General features: G+C 40.4%; 1 protein-coding gene and 1 long non-coding RNA gene across 3 annotated transcripts in view; one reads left to right on the top strand and one right to left on the bottom strand.

Moving 5' to 3' along the window:
• The window catches only part of iglon5 (IgLON family member 5), a 139,008-nt gene that overhangs the window by 47,257 nt on the left and 66,978 nt on the right, over positions 1-24,773 (top strand). The gene's annotated exons all lie outside the window — the stretch shown is intronic.
• LOC147172778 (uncharacterized) overlaps positions 23,649-24,773 on the bottom strand; it is an 80,227-nt gene continuing 79,102 nt past the window's right edge. For both annotated transcript variants that reach the window (XR_015095389.1, XR_015095390.1), the window contains exon 5: positions 23,649-23,996. This is a non-coding gene — a long non-coding RNA (uncharacterized LOC147172778). The remainder of the gene's footprint in view (positions 23,997-24,773) is intronic.

Below are 24,773 nucleotides of genomic sequence, written 5' to 3'. Positions count from 1 at the left end.
GTCTACCACGATAACAGTACAAGAATGGGAGAAATTTCCCCCTCTGGCAAAGACGACAACAACATTCTTCACTCCCTCTTGATCATTTCTCCAAATACAAACCCACATTGTGGAGGTTCTGAGGGACCATTCCTCCCCCTCTTCCTGTTTTTTACTGCATCCATCCTTCTCCCGCATACCATTGGTCTGTCGTAGCAGTTGTCAGAGATGGAGAGGAAGCAACTCCGGCCAGAAAAACTGGCATCGATTTGCTCGCTCGCACCTGAAACCTGCTGACTGCCGGCAGAAAAGAAAACGTTGGGAAACAAATATGTGTTATCAAAAAAAAGTCAACCCTCAGCTTTTTCTTTTTGTACCCTTCTTCCCACCTGTTTTATCATCATGCATGCAGGTCACTCTCGCTTTGTTGGATACCTTTTTCCGGAACACATCTAGGACGTGACTGCCCTCTTGCTCGGGTGCGCTGTTTTTATTGTCTTTTTCGGTCGTAGCCCCGTGATCCAATTTTCCGAAATATCCGCTCCATCTCTCATACTTGGAGCTCCTGTCCATTTATCTTTCACCGTGTCCTCTTCTGCATCCCCTCTGCCGCTGCAGCTCCATCTACACACATACACATTCGCACAGAAAACCATTTATTTCTGTCGCCCCCCCCCCCCTTTTCCTCGCTGTTTGGCGCACATATCAGAGGCTCAGTCATAGGGGATTAGCCACAGACTTGATCAGAGTCTCTGCAGTGACCAAGGTTGAATCTGCAGCCTGAAGATTTACACAAGACAGTTAATAACAACCATGTCGGGGTCTTGAGCCTGATGTCTGTGTTTGGGCGACAAGCGGAAGGGCGTTATACCCATCTTGTTGTGATTAAGGTCAGAGCATGTGGTGCGTAGGCCATTCAAAGAAAGCTTCGTCTTGGAGGATTTGGCCGATTTGCGACCAAATTTGAAGTGTTTGACACATTTTAAGTTATTTTTGTTATTTTGTGGTGCCCTGTAGTAAATTCAGCCTTAGGGCCACTTTTTATTTTGGTAACATGAAATTTGGTCATCATAAACAGGCTAAGAAAAAAAAAAGTATCTCGAACCCATGCACAAACATACGCTTGTTTAGATGTGTTGCTTAGCTGTGAAATCCAACATGCTTAAAACTCTCAGATCTACGACGTCAACTTTTGCGACCTGGTAAAAAATGTAAGCTTGGTGGACTCGGTAGGGGTGTCTAGAATTAAAATAAATAAATAAATAAATAAAATAATAATAATAATAAAAAATAATAAAATTAAAATAAAAAAAAAAAAAATATATATATATATAAAATAATAATAATAATAATAATAATAATAATAATAATAATAATAATAAATAAATAAAATAACCAATGGAGCACAAAATTAAATTTGGTGGACATACTGTATATAACTTGAGTAAACCCACAGTGACGTCCCAAGAACACAACCATTTTAGGGTCATTTTGGCCATGTCCAGGGAATTGCTACCAAATCAGGACTAATTATACGAGGCAGGTGGGTGACACCAAATTGCATGAAATTTAACGAGTATATCTATCATGAAGAGACCCCCCCCAGAAAGTCTCAAGAAGCCATGGCGGAAAAGACACATGAAGTCTGACTTTTTGTTTGAGACAAATTATTTTGGCCATTTCCGAGGGTCCTTCTAAGACATACTTGTCTCTAAAGAGCAAATCTGAGCTAATTTAGTCGACAGCTGGACTGCGCATAATTGCCAGCCAGCTGAGTTTTCATCATTGTGTGTGGGCGGAGCTTGACAGCGACATTTAATGACGCACCATAAAGCAAAAAAAACGTCCATAAATCAGCCCTACAATGTCCAAGCAGGACCAAACGGGCCCGTTCTTGATCGTCTTGTAGCTTTAATTATCATTATTATTATTGTTATTATTTGGAAGGCATTGCACAGACAATATCCCATTCGCGCCTCCGGGAATGAGCTTCAATCTGATTATGCTGCGTCCTGTGCCAATTACCTGATGGCATCATGCTTAATTACTCACTGACCCCCCCCCCCCCCCCCCCTTCGGTGGCGCGTTATTCACGTCAAATGATAAAAATAGTCCCGTTGAATCAATGACTTGGCTCACTGCAAACCCGCCGGAAGACAATAAAAACATTTTGTCAAGGTTAACACATAAACAAGCCAAGGTCTTTTTTGGAGAACAACAACCCGATAGTTTAGTGCGATTTAATTATACAGTTGAGCTAATTCTTCCCGGGCCCAGCTCTTTGTAAAGGAACTACTCAAATATTTACAGCTCAAGGATTTCAGAGAAAGCACACATGCTTCCTTTTTCTTCTTGGAAGAGACAAGGAAAAGCAGTGCACGAACCAAAGAATATATTACGTTTTTTTTTCCCCTTGAACATTCTTTAAAGATGAAGGGCTTGCCTTATTTAGAAATTAGCACAGTGACTTCATACAAAATTGAAAATATTTTTTTCCTTCTAATATTATGAGTCAATTCTTAAAGAAAGTCAACAACCATTCAGAGATGCTCGAACGGTGATCTTGCATTTGTCATCATCAAACGAGGAGCCTCGCCCAAAAAGCTCAATTATACGTTTATAGATTTTGTAGTGCCCCAATTTAGAATTTAGAACCCACAGCTCGTTTCACTGAGCATCATGAAATTTGGTAGGCATGTCTATTATGAGCAAGGCATGTCCAAAAAGACATGAAAAATCTGCCATTTTGGTTTGAAGCTGCCATTTTAGGGTCATTTGGTTATTTCCAGGGTCCTGACGGACTTCCTCCTTGACATTTTGTCAAATTTCTACCAAATTTGAACTTATTGTACGGGAGAGATGGTGGTTTGATAACTCGCCATAAAAAACGGACTGACTGACTGGTTCTAGAAATCGTGTCCAGTCGCATTTTGAACTAACAAATAGGCGAGGCTAAACGAACAAACATTTCACTTTTGGTCATTGCGTCATGGTGGAGCATGATGGCGAAGTTTGATTTGCCAAACACAACTCCAAACTTTTTGTTTCTTCTTCTAAAATTCAGCCCTCAAAGCCAGTTGCTCTCAGCAGCGTGATATTTGGGAAACGCGTCTATCACGAAAAATAGCCACAAAAAGTCTCAGGAGGAATTGCTGTAAAATGACAGGAAGTCAGCTAATTTGTTTGAAGCAGACATTTTAGAGTCACTTCGTCCATTTCGCACAAGACAAAGCTGTCGAACAAATATGTTCAGATTGCTGAAGTGATTATACTCGACAGATGAAATGCTATTAATTCTATAACAATAGCTCAATATATGGGAAGCACTTTGTTCCAATGTCTTTCCTTACTCGTCTAATAGGCGAGTAAGTGATTCAATGTTACACCGTGATCACACATGATTCTGATAGTCCCAGCCTGCCATAATGCAAAACCTTGTCATTTTCTTCCGCGAGCGAGCGTTTACCCATTCGGCCCACTTATCATACGACCCTAATTTATGGGGAATTTTCATCAAAGCCGCCGGCTGGCTGAGGCGTATGGATTGAAAGTGGAACACGGGGATGGCTAACAACACCGCCACCGGCCTTTTTACGGCCTTGGTATGCAGTCATAGCGACGCGGCGGCGGATGGTAACGAGCCAACAGTCAGAGCGGGGTGAAGAGATACTTGCCCTTCGCCTCGCTGCGATGAGGCCTGCCGCGCACCGAGCGATGCGGACTGAAAAATTCCGAACAAACTACACATCTAGGTCCAGAAAGTAAAAACCCTGCCACAGTTTGGCTTTCGCCCCAGGTGCTAGCTAGCTAGCTCCCTAGCTAGTTCCTGTTTACTTGCCAGGGAGCTAGCTAGCAAACTATTCAGAGGCTAAAGCAAATGGTGGCACGGTTTTTACTTTCAGGTGCTAGCTAGCCACCCTCCTAGCTAGCTTTTATGGTGCTTGTGTACCTGCCAGGGAGCTAGCTAGCTAGCTAGCTATTCAGAGGCTAAAGCCAAATTATGGCAAGGTTTTTACTTTCAAGTGCTAGCTAGCCACCCCCCCAGCTAGCTCCCATGGTGTTCGTGTACCTGCCAGGGAGCTAGCTAGCTAGCTATTCAGAGGCTAAAGCCAAATTGTGGCAGGGTTTTTACTTTCAGGTGATAGCTAACTAGCCCCCTAGCTAGCTCCCATGGTGCTTGTTTACCTGCTATCAGGGGCTAAAACCAAACTGTGGCAGGGTTTTTACTTTCTGGACTTGGATTTGCCACCTCTGTCGGCGACTCACATTGGCAGAAAATGCCGACTGACCCCCGCACACCTACCAACTTGCAATGTTTGAAAAACTGCAACCCCGGGTGTTATTGAGAAACAATGTTTTGCGGCGTCACTTATTTGACTTTATTTAAACCCCAAACATGGTTTGAAATCTATTAGTCTTCTGCCTTCTGCAACCTTGCTTGGCGTGAAACACAAATGAGTGTCCTTGTTGCTTGTTAGCCCCCCAAACAAGGTTTTGATTGGTTAATTGGGTTGTTACAGCATTCGCTCCGGGGGACGACGGCTCGGCGCGGCCTGGCTGTCATTCATCGGCGGCCCAAAGAGATGATGACGTCATGTGCAACAAGTGAGCGAGCGTTTCCGAGGAACTTTAATGACTTTATTACCCCAAAATTTTCTTAAATCTCAAATTTACAGAATTATGTTTTAGCATTACAGTGGGATTCCTCCATACTTGTAGTTTGGTGAATTCATCTATTCACAGTTTTTTTTTCCCAATATAATTTATATATTTTTCAAATCAATTACAGTATCGATTTTTTTTGTGCTAATTGCATATTGGCCTGGTCCATCGTATAAAAAAATATATATATATAAATATAATTTAGCAAAAATAAAGTGCAGCATTGTGGAACGTAGTTCAATTTGAGCAATACAGTTAATTAATTATCAATGACTTGCCCTAATTATCATTCACGCAACTAATTCCAGCATGACCTACAAAATAATTGTGTTCCTTCTCTTACGTGTCTGTCAAAGGGTGAGTAGTTTTACTTTATTTTAATTTTATTACACAGTAGTTAACGTGTCGTTATTGCCTGTATTGAAAATGTGACTCAAAACATCGCCTGTACAGTTTATAAAGGTGAAATAAGCTACGAGTGCTAACGCTCCATAGGTTATTGGGGGTGAAGTAGCGTTATTTTTTTTTTTTGCTGCCACCTCTCATGAAAGGGAAGATCTGGGAAAACACCCCGCGACCGATCTAACTGAGCTGTTTGATGAATCCATTTAAATTCGTCGGGAACGCTCCTTTCATGTTCCTGCGCGCACGGGTCACCGGCAATATGTCCGACAACCCGAGAAATGTAGTAGCGTGGCGCCGGGCTAATGAGGCCGGTGGTGATTCCGGGCCGTCGCGCGCGAGGCGTGAAGGTCGCGACACGACGACAGGGAAGCTCTCGCACGCTCGCTCTCACCAGTTTGCTACACTTGGCCTGCTCGCTGATTAATTAGCCTCATCGGGCTAATTGAAAGTCACCCGTCAGCGCCACCTGAGGTTGGACTCGCGTCCCGTTACGTCGTGCGAGCTGGTGTGCTGTTTTTGCGCGCGACGTCGTTGTTTTGTGTCGGCAAACAGTGGAGGTCAGAAAATCATGCAAAATGATCATAAAAAAAATAAATAACTGAGAATGTGAGAAGTTGGAATGGTTTGAATCAGTCAAATATCAAAAGGGGGGTGTAAATATGTCATCTCTTAACTCATTCACTGCCAGCCATTTTCATTGAAGCAACCCCCTTCGCTCCCGGCTGTTTTACTGGATTTTGACTGATTTTGCAAGGCCCACAGAATATTGTGTTCTATTGCTATAAAAACATGGAACCTACCAAAAAATTAGTATATACTGTTTTTATTTTGCAGCAATTAGCATTGGAATATAGCTAAGTTTCTTAATTATTCACAAATCTATTTAGAACGGTGAGTAAATGAGCTTTTTTTGCAACATGGCCCTGGTTGATCTCTTATAATCTGCTGCCACCCGCTGGCCGTTTTTGTAATAACTACCATTGCTTTAAGTGACCTCTTCAGGTCAGAGGCTGCATCAAAGCCTTAGGTATGCTCTAGCATAAAAAAAAACCATGGCACACATTTGTTGTATACGTTTTTTGGGAGCTAATGAATTTGGGGGTTTTGTTGTAAAATTACTATTCTATTCTTGTAAAATTAGAATTTTTTTTCTCTTATAATACAACTTTCTTACTCCAAAAATGTATTTCATTCTACTATATTCTGTTAAAAATGACGATTTTCATAAAAATACATTACTATTATCTTTTTTGTAATTTGTTTGACTTTTGCCTTCATAAAATGATTCTCCTATAAGCAACTTTTTGCAACTATATTTTTTTGTAAAAATCAAATTAATTCGCCTAAAATTATATCTTGTAATTTTGCAATCTTGTTCTAATAAAATGATTTTTTTTCTTTAAAAATATACATTTACTTTTAAAGAATTACTGTGTTATACAAGTACTATCTTGAAAATGTGTGATTGTATTCTCATATTTTTTAAGTACATTAGTCTCTTAAAATTACAAATTTATCCTTATTCTTGTAATTTTTTTTCCTTTAAAAATGCAACTTTTTGTTTTAATTTAATTCTCATAAAAATTAACTTATTTCTTGTCAAATTCCAAATTTTTCGTCAAGAAACTTAATTCTCCATTAAGTAGCGCTAGACGAGTACCAATACCAGATATCGGGTCGATACCGGCCTTATTTCAAGGTATTAGGTACTTGAAGGATCCTGATACCAACCACTGATACTTAAGTAAAACATTTTTTTTATCTGACATTGAATACATTTTCCTTGCTTATTTGGCATTGCGGTGAATCATCGTGCGGCAAAAAGATTTGGACTTGTCATTGTGTTTTTGTGTCAAAATGTATGTATCATAAACACTAGTGGTATTGAACATCCCTACCAAAAATAATGACTTAAATATTGCGACCAATCCTTTTTCACCCTTGTTAAACAGCATTTGTGAAATCTCTGTGGGAAAATGCCAACACAAAGACGGCTGCTTGCGTGCAGTCGCATTGAACTTGTGTAACATGCAGCTACTTTTGAAAGGCGTGTGTGTGTGAATTTGTGTGTGTGTGTGTGTGTGTGTGTGTGTGTGTGTGTGCGCGTGTGTGGGTGTTGTGCTTTTAGTCAAGTGCAAACATTTTAGCCTTAAGAGGAACAACTGCCAGAATCCGCCGCCATCCACGCCCACGCCATCTCGAGTGGCAGCCTCAACAGCAAACAAGCTCGTTTTCTCTGCGCGTGTGTGCGTGCGCGCGCGCGTGTGTCGGATGCGCACCAATCATACACGCAGTCGGTCCGAATTGTTACACGTGTTGACGACACGGTCGCTCGCAGGCTTCTTGAAGTCGGTCCAAGCTGCGATTCTGACCGCGGGCCAGGCTCGTGTTGCTCAATAGCAGATGTTGATGGTGCGTTCAAACACACTGAAGCCGTCATCGTGTTGCGTTTGTTGCCAGTGTCAGAGCCGAAAGCTCAGATTGTCAGATTGTTTTCATATTTGCATTTGTAAACTGAATATGGACAAGTGTGAATTTGGAAGGCGGTAGCTTCGCAAAATTATCTGCAAAGCATGATAAGAGATGGAAAATGACTAACAACATTTTCACTTGGGGGTTTACTCACTTTTGTTGCCTAAGGCTTTATCTATTAATTCATTCACTCCAAGCTATTTTCACTGAAGCAACCTCCTTCGTTTATTGGATTTTGACTGATTTTGCAAAATCCACAAAATATTGTGTTCTATTGCTATAAAAACATGGAACCTACCAAAAAATGTTTTGGAGTCTCTTCTTTAATAGGGAAAAAAATGTATATTTGTATCTGTTTCCGTTTTGCAGCAATTAGCACTAGAATTAGTGCTGTCTAAGTTAAGGAGTTACCTAATTAATTAATCACAAAAAATTTGCGCATTAATCATGTATTAAGACCGCAAATGATCCTTCAGCTGACAGTGGATAGTTACGTTAAATGTAGCACAGGTTGTGTTTGAGCAATAAACATAATTACATACATTAAAGTAAAGCATTTAATAAATGTTTGCGTATGACATTCTGTATATTTTTTAATGTCAAACTATTGGGGTTATTTTTTTTTTCCATTTTAAATCATGCAAATTATATAACGTTAAATGTCGAAAATATGAACACACAACAGGTGCTCTTTAAATTTGGCGGGCAGAAAATGCTAAGTTTTGTCAATATTCACAAGAGCTTGTTGCAGATCTGATCTCTGGCTCTCTTCTTATACTCTGCTGCCACCAGCTGGCCGTTTTTTTCAAATAACTACCATTGCTTTAAGCCTCCTCTTCATTTCAGAAGCTGCATCAAAGCTTTCTGTTTGCTCTTGCATAACAAAAACATAAAATAAAATAAAACGTATAAACACGTTTTTGGGAGGGAAGGACAATGTATTTAAAAACGTTTTTACACGCTTTTGGGTTTGAATGAGTTAATGACTGTATTGAGTTATTTTCATTTTATCATGAAACATCTGCAAAAATGCGAGACACCGTACATGTGAGAAAGTGACCAATCATAAATGATTGTTTGTGACCGGTCTAGGGCGTACACTGCCCTCTCACGCAAAGTCATCCATGTTGAAATGACACTAAATGACTTCCTCGCTGGCATTCTAATAATATTAGCGGGAGCGGCATGTAATGCAGAACTACTCTAAGTAGTAATAACATGCCACTAGCGAGTCACATGGCGCTCAAGAAGTCATTTCATGGAGATTTATTACATCCGGGCCGCCCAGGGTCAAGTGTTGCCAACTTGAGCTTTTCAAAAAGAAGCACATGAACGTTCACTTCCATGTAATTGAAGCGTAAACATGCCGGTCTGCGGAGGGAGCGCGCTTAAAAAGAAATAAACAAATAAATAATAGCAAAAAAGCTGTCAGGGTGAGCGACAGGCAGCGAGCGGCGGCGGCGGCGGCGCCGAGCGGCGCTCCAGTGCGCGTTGGCCGTCGGTCCAATGGAAAGCAGAGACTTCTCCTGACAGCGCTTCTTAGACTCGTCACGCTGCGAAACTCCCGAGAAAGAACGGTTTAAAGGACGACAACAAAAGGCCGCGCACGCAAATAGACGCGCTTGAAAGAGGGCCCGCAGTCGCGCTGGCGAAGGGGGCGGCAAAGTGATGTTAACGACGCGGGACGTTGATGGAACAACTGAAACGCACAAGCGTATGTATAAACATACAATACACACACCTCGGGCAAGTGAGGGGGAGCGGTGACAGCTCGGTCCCCGGCGACGCCCACCGGTCCACATTAAAGTCACTGATCTGTGACCTCGCCGCCACGCCAGGAAGACATGCACGTTCTTTGGAATGAGCATTATCATCAACCAGTGGCAAGCAAGCTAGTTTAACTCATTCACTGCCATTGACGGTTATAAACGTCAAAAAATCGTTTGAACTATTTCTATTTTTTTAACAAGTGTATGAAAACCTAGAATTTTTTTTTTATTGTTCATTTAGAACAGATATAAAATCTGTGATTAATTGTGAGTTAACTAGTGAAGTCATAAAAAAATGTAATCGCCTGACGCCCCTAATTTTTAATAATCATCTCGTGAGGCGATTCCATTTTTTAATTGTAATTAATCGCATGACTTCAATAGTTAACTCATGATTAATCACAAATTTGATATCTGGTCTTAATGTACAATAATTTTTTTCCCTAGGTTTTCACACTCTTGTTAACAAAAGTGGGAAAAAAATGTTAAACTAATAGAAATAATTTTAATGAATTTTTGACGTTTATAGCCGTCAATGGCAGTGAATGAGTTAATAGTTTTGAATTGTTCATTATTTGTTTTGACGAGTTAGGCACATTTGTTAGTTTTTATTTTTTGAAAATGTTTTGTTTTAGTGCTAGTTTTAGTATTTGTCAAGTGCAAAACTTTAAAAAAAAGTATTGTATAACACAGTCAACTACATTTCTCGATAAAATGTCATTTGTATTTAATTTCATTACCGATTTTTTTTTTTCAATTTCAGTTTGGGTTATTTAATTTTCATATACAGTGTGCATATAAAAAATATTTGCTAATAATGTCAATGTCTCAAATCAAATTGTTTTCCCGACCCACCAACTTGGTGATGATTAAGGGACATCTGGGCAAGGTAGGGCCACATCTAGCAAAATGTTTGTATGATTGTTTGTCCTTCATATCATTCTGAATACAAACAAAAAAAATAAAAATAGGCCTACTGACTCACCTGGTGTAAGAGCAATTCAAACCTGTCTGCCATCTAGTGGTGGTTTGTGATATTACAATTCAAAACTACAGTCGACCCCGCATATTCGTCGTTGGGCACCCCTGAATTTGCATAGTTAACCTCCCAATATTTGTTTTATATTTCAGATTATTCCCGGTTTTCCTGTGATTTTTTGTGTGTGCATTTTTCGTAGAAACAAATACTATATGTTTATTGGGGTTTAAAAAAAAAAATGTAAACAATTTTTTTTCATCAACAAAATTCCATTCAGCCAATAAAAAGAGAGAAAAATAACAACAAAATAACAAAAAATCGATTCCAAAAATTCTAATCTGGTCACCCTGAAAACCACTGCGTCAAAATAACTCAATTGTGGTCCAAAATTGGACCGACTCACTACTTGGGCCAACTTTGTATCAAAGCAATAACAAGTTGGGACAAATTGACCCAATATTGGGTTGGTCCAATTTTTGCCCCAAATTGTGTTATTTTTGATCCATCAAGTTTAAGAATGTAGGATAATTAATACTCTTCCTCTTGAGGCTTATTTGGGCACATTTTCCAATGCAAGCTCTGGAATTTTCTCAAAATGGCTGCTTCAAAACAAAATGGCCAACATCCTATTAAGACTGGTGCATGGGCTCTTGAGACACTTTGGTGCATCCTGTTTGTTGTGGTAGGCAATTTCTTGTGGCGTGAAACCGTCCCGAAGGGCACATTTATTCCAACTTTCTTTGTGAATGCGTTTGAACATTTCCTGAAATCATTCAATGCTCCTCCTCGCTCTTGCGAACCTTTCTGACAGAGCTGTCAAAGTTGTTTTGCAAAGTGCAAAGTCTTGCTCATATCTCCATATAAACCTCCGCCCTCGCATGCATTCATCTGAAGCCTTGACGTGACTTTCCATCGGCATAAATGCATCGCTAAGAGGCTGCTCACTGGTCATTTCAGCTCCCCGTAAGGTCGGCGTGCTTTTAAAGGCTTCGGCCGACGCGTCCTGAAAACGCCGCTGACGTGCGCACTTGGCCGCCGTAATTATCAATATCCCGCTGACGCGCGCGCGCTGAAATGGATTCCCCCGTCAAGATTTACATCCAAGCTCATGCGATGCTATACGGCGCGGGAAAAACATAAATCCCAATCATCCGCAAATGTGCTTATGAGAACGACGCTAGATGCCAAACTCGGTTACAGCGAGTCTATTCATTTCACAATAACGGGCGCTTATTTGAGTGGAGGCATTTATTTGCCCCGTATGACATTGGGAATTGAATATTTTACTCCCTGCTGGGATTTCCTTGACAAGCATGAGCATAGTTTACCATACTACCTAGTGTTCATTTCGTCAAAGAAATTCGTCAACACATTTTTCACTGGACTAAAACTAGACTAGACTAAAACCCTTATTAACTCATTCACTGCCATTGACGGCTATAGACGTCAAAAATTCCTAAAAAAATTCCTAACAAACTATTTCTATTAGTTTCACATTTTTTCCCACTTTTGTCAACAAGAGTATGAAAACCTAGAAAACATTTTTTATTGTACATTTAGAACAGATATAAAATTTGTGATTAATTGTCAGTTAACTAGTGAAGTCATGCGATTAATTATTATTCAAAAAAAATAATCGCCTGACGCCCCGAATTTTTGGAGTAATCTTTTCTTTAAAAAAAGAAAAGATTATTAAAACATTTTAATAAAATAATTCAAATTACCTAAAAAAAGAAGAAGAATAGATTATTAAAAATTAGGGGCGTCAGCCGATTAATTTTTTTGTAATTAATCGCATGACTTCAGTTAACTAGTTAACTCACGATTAATCATACATTTTCTATCTGTTCTAAATTTATTTTTTCTTCTTTTAGGTTTTCATACTCAACAACAACAAAAACTTAACAAAAGTGGAAAAAAAAATTAACTAATAGAAATAGTTTAATGTATTTTTGACATCTATAGCCGTCAATGGAATGAGTTAATAAACAATAACTGGGACTACTGAAAATGTACTTCACTGAATAAAAACTGGACTAAAACTGAGACTAATTTTATGATAAAATTAACTCTAGTACTACCTTGAAACATCAAAATGATGCAGAGGTTAAAATCAAGTTGTTGTCACTTTCCTTTCTTTTCTTTGATCCTTCCTCGGGTCTCCTGACAACCTCACGACTCTCGCTGGATTCTGAAATATTTGGTTTAGGTGAACGGTATGGGATTTTTAATAGGTTTTAGGTGAACACGCACATGCACATACTCACCCACATACAAAAATAAAATAAAAAATAATAAAAACAATTTTTTTTTAAAGGCGCAATGATGTTGACATGTCAAATTGGTAAAATTACCGAATGAACAATACTGAGCTCTATAAAAATAATAATTAAAAAAATAATAATAATGTTTTTTTTTTTTTTTTTTTACCAATTGTCAGCAAACCAAACTTGAGAGAAGCAAACAAACCGCAGCATCGTGTACGTGGCTTAAAAAGTTTCCGCTTTGAGTACTTTCTATATGCTGACAGTAAAGCTTTCATGTTGATCCTCAAACAATTAACGGCAAACCTCTGCCAAGGCAGCCTTTTTCCCAGATGTTCATCCTAATCTTTTTTTTTTTACGCTTTAATTGCTTGGCGCTAAAGTGTAACGGCCTCATTCTTGGCCCGTGTTGCACACCGCTGCTGAGTTTCAGCCGAACTCGCTCGTTTGTTGTGCAAACACACGCACGCACACACACACAGTGGGAACATTAGCGCCACAGCGCTGCTAAGAAGTCATTGAAGTCTATACGTTGATACTGCGGCAATGGATTCTTTTGAAGAAGACTGCACAGGAGCATATTTTGCGCGCAGCACCTGGCATCAAAGTGTCGTCCCCGCGTCGGCCCGAGCTGTGCCAGAAACTCATTAGGACATCCCGCAACGCACACATGAGCGACTTTGAATTGGCGGATTGGTTTGCAAGAGAAAAGAAGGTTGGGGTAGATGACAAGTGTGGAGCGTCAATCGAGGATGGTCTGCATTTAGCCCGTTACGATACTGAGTATTTCTTTTGTCCCGTTTATAACCGTAATGCACAGTTAAAAATAATACTACCATATTGTTACAGAGGAGAAAAAAAATGACCGTACTACTACAAAAAATATATGAACCATAAATCCCCAAAAGTTGTGCTGGTTCAAACAGGACGACAAATTCCTTTCAAAAAGGCTTCTGTGAATCCCCCAAAAGTTGCTTGTCATAACAATAATAAAAAAAAATTCATTATGAAAGAGGAGACTCTAACTCGTAATTTCCCATGATTAATATGTTTTGTTTTGTTTTTTTAACCAAAAAATTGGCCCAGTTTATAGACGTTTACCAGAAGGCAACATAGAGGTTGTAAAAAGGCATCCTTAACTCATTCAAATCCCAAAACATATTTATACATTTTATGTTTTCGTTTTTATGCTAGCGCATACAGAAGGCTTTGATGCAGCTCATTACAAAAAAACGGCCAGTAGATGGCAGCGGAGTATAAGAGATCAGCCAGGGCCATGTTGCAACAAGCTCTTTTTGTCAGTGTTTTCAACAGGTTTGTGAATAATGATGAAACTTAGCTATATTCTAATGCTAATTGCTGCAAAACGGAAACAGATAAAAATTTACTTTTTTTTTATCTGATGAAAGAAGACTCTAATCTTTCTTTTGGTAGGTTCCATGTTTTTATAGCAATAGAACAGAATATTCTGTGGGGCTTGCAAAATCAGTCAAAATCCAGTAAAACAGCCGGGAGCGAAGGGGGTTGCTTCAGTGAAAATGGCTGCGAGTAAATGAAATAAACAATAATTGGTTGGTTTGTTTGGAAATCCACTTAAGTGCAAAATAAAACTGTATCCAATTAATCGACGTAATAATCGATTTTTAAGGAAATGAAGCGGCTATCTACCGTAAATTTCCCAAAACGTTTTGCAGGATTTACGAATATATCCCACGAAATTACGGAGAATGAACATCAGCCTTGACATTACACCAAAGTGATTGTCTTCACTAAAATCCAAGCGAAGGCAAAATTGTTTACTGGAGTTGTGGGAAGAAAACAGACTTGTGGGAGTTGTTGCGAATGAGTTCATCCGTGCTGATGTCAAACGTTCGTCGCTCCATGTTGCGGCGGCGGCTTCAACAGCTGAAGGTATTTAATGGTGTGGCAAATGAGCGGTAAAAGTGTGCGAAAGAGTGCAAAATGGAGGGAACCTTGGGACCCGCGCTGGCTTCGCGCCAGCGTGCATGTACTTCATGGCTCGTAAATCGTCTTTCAGAGCCTCTCTGGGAAGAGCCTATTGATCGCCAAAAGACAAACGGGGCCTCCTCGGGTCTTGAGGAGACTTAATAACGTCACTCACGCTTTCGCAACGATCTGTTATCGGGGAGGGTGACAAGACGGCTCGATCGTCCTTCCTCCTTGTGGCCCGGCTCATATTTTCTTCTTGAGATCCAGCAAAAAAAAAAAAAAGTTGCACAGGTTAAAATATGACTGTAAATCCCTCAAAAACTGCACAGTTAAAAGTAAGAATACCATAAATCCCGCAAAGGTTTCGCAGGTTGGAATAAGACAAGCATGAAACCCCTCATAAGTTGTTAAGTTAAAAATAAAAAAGTTGGAAATGACGCAAAAGTTCACCATTATTCCCAAAATCTTGAAGACGTTAAAATAAGGCTACCATGAATCCCCCTTTTAGTTGGACATGTAATAAAATGAACATGAATCTATCAACTGTTGCTACATTAAAAGTAGAAATGACATAAATCCACATTTGGTTGTGACCGCCATAAATCCCAAATCTTGGGTACATTAACTCATTTGCTCCCAAATACGTATATAAATATCTTTTACATTAAAAGTGTCCCAAAGACGTATTTTTTTTTTTAATGTTATTTTATGCTAAAGCATACATAAGGCTTTGATGCAGCCTCTGACCTGAAGAGGTCACTTAAAGCAATGGTAGTTATTACAAAAACGGCCAGCAGGGAGCAGCACAGTATAAGAGATCAACCAGGGCCATGTAAAAAAAAAGAAGAAGCTCACAGTTCTATACAGATTTGTGAATAATGATGAAACTTAGCTATATTCTAATGCTAATTGCTGCAAAACGGAAATGGATACAAAAAATGTTTTCTCTGATAAAAGAAGAGACTCTAATCTTTCTTTTGGTAGGTTCCATGTTTGTATAGCAACAGAACAGAATATTCTGTGGGCCTTGCAAAATCAGTCAACATCCAGTAAAACAGCTGGGAGTGAAGGGGGTTGCTTCAGTGAAAATGGCTGCAAGATGAACACAAATCCCCCAAAGGTTGCATTGGTTCAAATAAGAACCAGAATCCCCTAAAAGTTGCGCAGAAAAAAAAAAAAGACTACTGTGAATCCCCAAATCTTGACTAACACAAACACTCTTAAGATGCTGGTTGTGACAAGACTGCCATAAATCCCTCAAACGTCAATAAATCCAAAATAAGGCTACCATACATTTCCAGAAGGTTGCACAACTAAAGACAACCAAGAATCCCCCAAAAGTTGCACGTTGAAAAAAAGACTAAGGTAAAAGTTGCAGTTTAGAAGATTTTTATAAAAATAAAAAAAATCTCCAAAAGTTGCACAGTGTAAAAATTTGTCTGATAAAAACCCAACGCCCTGTAAAAAAGAAAAAAGAAAAAAGAGAAGGGTCGGGAGAGTGTGCCCTGTAACTGAGCACACCTACGTCCGTTTCTCCTCCCGAGCAAAAATAATCTAAATCAGTTGTCTGCCTTCCTTGTCTGTTGTTTACTAAATGTTCTATGTTGTCCGAACCTGATAAAAATAATAAGAAATAATAATAAATATAAATCTCCCAAAAATGACAGAGAATAAAATAAAATGACCACAATAAATCTGAAAAAGTTGCACCAATTAAAATTAAACACTCCTAAATAGTCCAAAAGTTACCCAAGCCGACATAACACTCACGTGAGTTGTGCAAAATATAAACAAGATTACTGTTAAACAAGTCTGCCTTAAATCCTCAACGTTGCGTAGATAAAAACGGGAGCACAAAAAAACAAAAACAACGCATGGTTGCACAGCTAAAATAAGTCCCATAAATCCCCATAAAGTTGCAATAAATTCTGTATATGGTTTGTACACTCGTGGCCTGATTCCCCCACGCGGCACATATTTACATGGCGGCGCTGTCAGGAGCTCATAAATCTCCTTTCAGGTCTTATTGATCGGCCAAAATACAAACAGGGTACCTCTGGTCTTCAGGAGACTTCATAACGTCACTCACGCTTGCGAACGCATCCTTCATCCCGGGGGGGGGGGGCAAGCTGGCCTCTTAGCATGCAGGCCTCGGAAGGTGCGCGCAGGTCGGGAGGCACCGGAGCGAGTGGCGAGCGGCCTCCTGGGTCCTAAAGAGACTTCTCGCTAATCCGCGACGTCGGCCTCGTGTTCTGTCAGGCAGCCGGCGGGAATCAGGGAACGTGTCATGCGGGTTAAATGCGAGACAGTGCAGCGTGTGTATATCTGCCGCATCAGCCAGACGCGGATACAGATTAAAGCAGCCATGCTCTCTTTATCCCGACAAAAAAAAAAAAAAAAACCTGGGGCGGCTTCGTGAATCTGAGGGCTACTCGAAGTTGCCGTAGTTGTGATTTCCCGAGAGTCCCGGCTCGACTGTTCTTCTTCCAAGCACATATTTGCATCAAGGAGCTGTGAAAATAAAAGCCCAGAAATTGCACAGATTGAAATAACATTGCCGCAAATCTCCCGCGCTAATAATCGCAAACACGATGACCGTAAATCCTCCAAATGTTACGCCAGATAAAATAAGACTTTATAAAATAATCCAAAAGTTGTGCAGAGTTAAATCGCTTTTTAACAAAATAAGACTGGGGCCAATCCAGAGAATTGCAATTAACAAGAAGATTTAACATTAATCCCTAAAAATTGCAGTGTAAAAATGTGTCTGCTGAAAATCCCTCAAAATTCACGCAGTCTGTTTTTCTGAATTCAAAACAAAAACAAAGTAAATCTCCCAAAAGATAAAATAAGATGACCATGATGCCCTAAAAAATTGCAGAGGTTAAAATAAGACGAAGGTCGATCCCCAAAAATTGCTTAGTGTGCTGAAAATCCTTAAAAAATTACGCAGCACTCCAACAAAACAATTTTTTTTTTTTAAATTATAATTCTGTAACATTTTAAAAGACTACTGTAAATTCTTCAAAAGCTCTGCAGCTCGATAATAAAAAGTTACACAAATTGAAATAAGACAAATCTGACATTTCCCAAAAGTTGCAAAGTCAAAAATGTCAGACACGGACACAGGACATACTTTCCTCATCCCTGTGTGTGTGTGTGGGGGGGGGTGGGGGGGGGGTATTTGGAGGGGGTGGGGGGGGGGGGGTCGGGGGATAGACCCAAACACCTCTGGCTCCATTGTGAATTTGAGGGCTGCTGAATGTCGCTGGACTTGTGATTTCCCAAGAGGGAGTAAATCCAGCATGCAAGTTGGGTTTGATTGTCTTTTCTTCTGGTTGCTCAACTCATCAGGAGCTGCCAGAAAGTAGCACAGGATAAACTAGTCTATTGGGACCCCCCCCCCCCCCCCCCAAATTTGTGCAGGTTAAAATAAGAAAAATAAAAATAAAATAAAAAATATATCCTTAAAAATTGCCATAAAATATATAAATAAATAAAAAAGAATAAATGAAAAGAAAGAAACGTGAATTTCTAAGAGGATGCGCAGGTTAAAAATAAAATAAGACTGACACGAATCCCTCCAAATTTGCGACAAACGAAACAAAACTAAAAACTAACTATGATAAAAAAAATAAATCCAAAACTACTCCAACTCTGGTGCAGGACAAAATAAGCGACCATAAATCCTCCAAAAGTAGCACAGACAGAAACAGGACAAGCATCGAAATCCCCAAATGGCCGCACAGCTCAAATAAGTCTCCCTTAATTTCCCATAAAGTTGCAGCAAATCCCGCAGCTGCTTTGTGCTCTATTGTCCTTCCTGCCGGTTCCCATGCGGCGCGTATTTACACGACAGAGTCATCGGCTTTTCTTGGAAAGGTTTTCCCCTGGCGAGAGAAGCAAGTATTTTCATATGCTGGGCCTCTGCAACTTCCCGCCATTCCATCTTCCATCTTGGCGCTAAATTGATCCTCCAGCGCCAGGACGTGATTGCCGCGCTCATCTTCATGTCGCACCAGAGAAGGTCAGCCAGCGGCAGGTGGCTCGCGAGCTTATAATGATCCCAAACAACCGGTCATTTTGGCCCACGTGTTTTATTGAGTTCTCAAAGCGGGAAAGATGCGTCGTAATTAGCGAACGTCGCCATAACGTTTACCTCGCCGATGCCGCCGCAAACCGGCGAGAGAGACCTGATTAAATCGGCACATTCTCGCCGCCGCCGGCTCCCTTTGGACGCGGCAGAAGCATTCTTCTCTTGCTTCCCTCCGAGGAGATGATAAGTGCTTGTGAAATGAATACAAGAAAAAGGCCAAGGAATTGTCTTGCTATCAGGCTGTGAGCAAAAGCCCGAGGGACGAGACGGATGCGACCGCACGCCGCGGACAATGGCAGTCGCCGGTCGACGGAGGCTGTCGTTAACTGGCAGAGGCTAGAGGTCACCGTGTCGGACGGGGGGGGGGGGGGGGGGGGGGGGGGGCAATGATTAACGGCGTACGTTAATTAGCCCGCTCGAGCATGCTAGCATGGCTGTCGTGCAGTAGACTTATTACACGTGCACCTCACGACATGATCGAGCGGTAAGACAAGTGTCACCTCTAATACCCAATGGTGTTTCTCAGTTACAATTTTCGACATTATGCAAAAAATGTGGTACAGAAAATTACCCAAAAGTAAAAAAAATATGACTACCGTAAATCCCCCAAAACGTGCACAAGTAAAAATCGGATAGCTACCAAACTCTTACACAGTTAATAATCAATCTACAGGTTAGAATTAATCTACAGAAAATCTCCCAAAAGTTGCAAAGGTAAAAATAAGACTACCATAAATCCCCCAAAAATTACACAGTCAAAAAAAAAAGGACTACAATAAATACAAATATCTTGCGCAGGTTCTAATGAATCTACAGAAAATCCCCCAAAAGTTGCATGGGTAAAAATAAGACTACCGTAAATCCCCCCAAAACTGCACAGTTGAAAATAGGACTGCCAAAATCTTGCGCAGGTTATAAATAATCTCCACAAAATCCCCCAAAAGCTGCAATGGTAAAAATAAAACAACCGTAAATCCCCCCAAAATTGCACATTTAAAAACAGGACTACCATAAATACTAAATTCTTGCGTAGGTTATAATTAATCTACAGAAAATCTCTCAAAAATTGCAAAGGTAAAAATAAGACTACCATAAATCCCCCAAAAGTTGCAAAGGTAAAAATAAGACTACCATAAATCCCCCAAAAGTTGCATAGGTAAAAATAAGACTACCGTAAATTCCCCCAAAACTGTACAGTTGAAAATAGGACTACCAAAATCTTGCGCAGGTTATAAATAATTCCACAAAATCCCCCAAAAGCTGCAATGGTAAGAATAAAACAACCGTAAATCCCCCCAAAATTGCACATTTAAAAACAGGACTACCATAAATACAAAATTCTTGCGTAGGTTATAATTAATCTACAGAAAATCTACCAAAAGTTGCAAAGGTAAAAATAAGACTACCATAAATCCCCCAAAAGTTACACAGTCAAAAAAAAGGACTACAATAAATACAAATATCTTGCGCAGGTTCTAATGAATCTACAGAAAATCCCTAAAAAATTGTGAAGGCAAAAATACAACCAATGTAAATCCTCCAAGAGTTTAACATTTTGTCAACCATAAATCTCTCAAAAGACTTTAAATAAGACTACCATAAATACAAATCTAAGTTAAGTTAAAATAATAATAATAATAATAATACAGGAAGTCCCGCATAAATTGCAACGATAAACACTAACGTAAATCTCCTAAAGGTTGTTCAGTTCAATATCACAGCTACCGTAAATCCCCCAAATCTTGAGCAAGTTTAAATAATTTTACCAAAAAGCCTCAGAAAGTTGCAAAAGTAAAATAACAATAAAAACAAATACATAAATAAAATAAAACTAATAATAACTGTGGTAAAACATTTCAAAGTGGCTCAGGTCAAAATATTACAATGAATCCCCTAAATCTATGCTGCTGAAAATAAGACAAACGTGAATCCCCAAAAGTTGCATATGATAAAATAAGACCGCCCTCAAAGCTCTGCACTTTTCACCTGGTCAAAATTTGCATTCAAATTTGAAAACCGTAAAAAAAAACAAAAAAAGCTGTGTAGATTAAATCAAGTCATTGTACGATTGTTGTTTAAATTTTTTATTCTGAAGAACATTTTTGAGAATCAGCCGCAAATAGTTGCCACGCATCGGCCGTGGGTGCTGATGCTGCAGATCCTTCGCGCATCCTGTTGTCAGCCGTTGCGATTTCACGCTGCCAATTAGGCCTCTAATGCCCTCTGACGGCCTTTTAAATACCTCATTTGATTTTCATCCCGGGCTACAAGCTCCCCACTTCACCTGCCAGTCCCCCCGCTTCGTGTCGATGATCCTCGCTTTCGCTCTCTCTTTTCTTTCCGAGCTTCCTCTTCCCCGTGCCAGCTGTGTGATGAGCTGGCGGGGGGGGGGGGGGGGGGGGATAAGCGGTGGTCAGCTGCTCTCCAGATGGCAGCCCCCTGAGCGGCGCGGCAGCTGCCTGGCGAGGGAGTGCGAGCGAACGAGCGAGGGTGGCTCGTGTGCCGGTGGAGTGCTGGGATGATTGCGGTGGTGTTGCATCTCCAGGTTCGAAAGGGCCCAACGTGGTGTGTGTGGTGATGGGGGGCCTTGTAGGTGGGCTGTGTGACATCACTTGCACCCGGGGGGAGAGAGAAGCTCAGTGGGGGCGGGTCGCCCCCACATTCATGAGTATTTCTTTAGTTTACGCAACAACGCACTTAAAAAGAAACACCCCCACATGTTGAGGACATGCTTTGCCCATGACGTGAATGTGATTTCTTCCATATGCAAAAACTGAATATAAAAACGAGCGTCCTTTTGTTTTCCCCTCAGTCACGGTCTTGGCTGCTCTCTGTGGGAAGGCGGGACTTGGCGGTCTTTCGCAACACTTTCAGCCAAGTCAAAAGACGAGTCCTCGGCTCTTTCGGTCTCATGTCGAGGTGATTGGTTCAATGTGGAGTTGTGGAATTTCAAAAGAAAAAGTATATATATATATATATTAGGGGTGCCAGGCCATTATTTTTTTTTAAACGTAATTAATCGCATGACTTCAATACAATTCATAGCAAATCTGTTCTCAATGTACAATAAAAAGTTTTCATACTCTTGTTAACATAAAAGTGGGAAAACATGTTAAACTAATAGAAATATGGCTGCATCTTTTAGTCATTGAAACAGTAATCTCATAATAATTCATAAAATTTAGTTAAAATTAAAAAGATGCACTATGCTATAAAAGTGTGATATTGATTTGTATTGAGGTAATTTATCTGCCACTAGATGGCATAATTGCATTTGTAAGACTTTGGTGACAGCTTAGAGCATCTTTCTTTTCTTTTAACATGAAGTAACGTCTGAAATTCTGCACATTTTTTAAATTGTAAAATATAACTTGATCCCAGTCTTCACAAATATATGCATTATTATTATATTTATTATTGCTGCGTTGCGACTGGAATTCCCCTAGTATAGGCTTTCCAAGTAAGGGGCGGTCATTAATCGTGCGTTGAAAAAAATAACTCAAAAGTAACACACTAATTTTGACACCCCTAATATATATATATGTAGTTGTAAAAAGCAGGATTATAGAGGATGAATTCTTCAACGAGAGCCACGCTATGCTGAAATACTTTCCGTTTCATTCTTCGTCTTTCAAATTCACATGGTCTCAAATTAGATTAGTGTGCTGCCATCTCGTGGTCAATAGTGGAATTACACTTGATTTAAATGCGAGTTAGGTCAAAATAGTTATTAATGCCCCCCCCCCCCCCCCCAAAATAATTGCAAAGTAGCAGGAACGTGAACCTGGAACCTACAACGGTGAGGGTTTACTGTATGCAGGTGTTTACCATAATAGAGGCGTTCCTGGGTTCAACTGTCTTCTCAACCGTACATCAAATAACTTTATTCAAATATACACCTGCTTTGTTAAACTCCCCACCGGCATCCTCCACTTCAATTCTCCGAGTTTTAGTGGGAATCGTGAGCAGCTCCAAAGATTCTCCCAGGGATACCGAGATCCGAAAGGGGGGGGTCCGGGGGGGGTTGTAAGGGAAGAGTGAGGCGTGGAAACCCGCGGCGCATGATAATTAGGAGACCATTCAATTAACGCAGCTGAACGGGGCCCGATGTTGATTACCTCAGACAGGCCGGCGAGTCCCATCTTTTTCCCACTGATTAAAAGTAAGATGAGGGAGGAGCGCGGGACGCTGGGCACGGGTGGCTTTTCTAATTCCAAAGGACGAGCAAGGTCGACGCCCAGCATTCACCGGCTGATAATTGGATGTAAATGTAAGCATAAGATGGGGAAAGTTGCCGTGTGACCACGTCTGTCCTCATAAATGACATCGCCTTCAGTTGACGTTTACTGCAGGATCAACAAATCCGTGTAGCTAAATGCTAACACACAAAGCAAAACATATATGGGCTAACTAATAGCATAGGTATTTCAGTATAACCCTTTAATAAGCAGATATTTGAACACGATTAAAGTTTTTGTGAAGTTTCTTTTTGGGGGTGTGTTATAAGATTTTTTTTCTAAAGTCATGAATGGATAAAACGTAAGCCTTGGCTCTGTAAAGGTTGGGAAATACTTCTAACATTTATTGAACCAAAGTACGTACGTCATAATAGAAAATCGCACTGCCACCACCAAACAAAAATGTCATTCAAAATATACATCCTTCATTATTTTATGGTTCAACTACTGTGACCTGCACTCCATTGTGGATTTTTTTTTTCTTTTAACACACATCGTTGATAATAAGCGTTGGAATCTGTTATGCCCTCTTATGTAGGAATTTAATTAAACACGACCCACCAGTTGAATCACTGGCTTAAAGGTCCATTATGTGTTAGCGTTAGCATTATGCTAATAACTAAAGGCTAGGTAGATGTCAGAGGTGGAAAATCCAGGTCCAGAAAGTAAAAACCCTGCCACAGTTTGGCTTTAGCCCCTAGTACTAGCTGGTGAGCTAGCTAGCTAGTTCCCTAGCAGGTAAACGAGCACCATGGGTGATAGCTAGGGAACTAGCTAACTAGCACCTGAGGCTAAAGCCAAACTGTGGCAGGGTTTTTCCTTTCTGGTCTGGACTTGGCATAATCTTGTTTTGTTGTTGTTAGCTGTAGTTTGTTGTCAATAAATATTTGGGACAATTAACTGGCACCTGGTGATTTCTGAGTAGTCGGGAATCGCATGTTGTGACAGCGATGATCATGCAGTGATGATTGGGCGCGCTTTGAAATCCCCAGCAAGGTGTTTGTCACTCGGGCGGAGTAACGGGATAATCGCTGCCATTGTGTCGCCGTCGAAAGGCACATTGGTGTCGAGCGATGCGGAGGAGGAGGAGGACAAACTGCGATGAAGACTCGTCTCGTTGTTGTTGTCGTCCTTGTGTGCTCGCTTAAATGGAGATGACACATCCTGTTGTCTGCCGTCAAGCTAAAAAAAAAAAAAAAAAAAAAAAAGTTTTCTAAATGTTTTCAAATGCGTTCATGGCAAAATGAAATAGGCCCCGTAGGGGGTTATGAAAATAGAAATAGTTGTATTGTAAGTTGGCAGGGTTGGGGTTTCAAGCCTGAAAACGGGCTCAGGGTTTCAAAAGGTCAAATTTTTAAGAAAGGTTTGGGGTTTCAAATACGTTTTCAAGACTGGGTTAGGGTTTGAAACAAGATCTAGGCTTTCAATTTAGTGATAGGGATATGGTTTCAAACAGGTTTAGGGTTTCAAATGAGGCTTAGGGTTTTCATTTCAAGATTTCAAGGTAAGGTTTTAAACTAGGGGTAGGGTTTCAATGTCGGGTTTCCTATTTTGATTTGAACACTGTTAGGGTTTTCAAGGAAAGATTGGTGTTCCATATTAGTCTTTCAAACGAGGAATATGGTTTCAAAGGATAGCGTCTGACCACCAGTTGTTAGAAATCTGGCTTTGGCCCCAATGTAAGTAGACGGCGACGTTTGTTGATCTACTTTTATGTTGATGCTTGGACTGTTTGTATTTTGTCAGACGGCGAGTGACAGGATGGTGGGCGGCGGCGGCTAACGCGTGCTGGCATCACAGCCTGGGAGAACGCTCGACGCCTCGCTAAATAAAACCGTGACGGACACTTTTGACATATGAGCGGAGGCAGGAGGAACACAGAGCCCCCCCCCCCCCCCCCAAAAAAATAACTTCCTGTTTTGTTTTGGCTGACCCTCAAGAACCAAGCGAGGCAGCTGT

The sequence above is a fragment of the Leptonotus elevatus genome, chromosome 6 (genome assembly GCF_054856555.1).
Source record: "Leptonotus elevatus isolate MCC_2025b chromosome 6, RoL_Lele_1.0, whole genome shotgun sequence".
Classification (NCBI taxonomy): Eukaryota; Metazoa; Chordata; class Actinopteri; order Syngnathiformes; family Syngnathidae; genus Leptonotus; species Leptonotus elevatus.
Note: the sequence above shows the minus strand (reverse complement) of the source record. Positions and strands in the feature narration are given on the sequence as shown.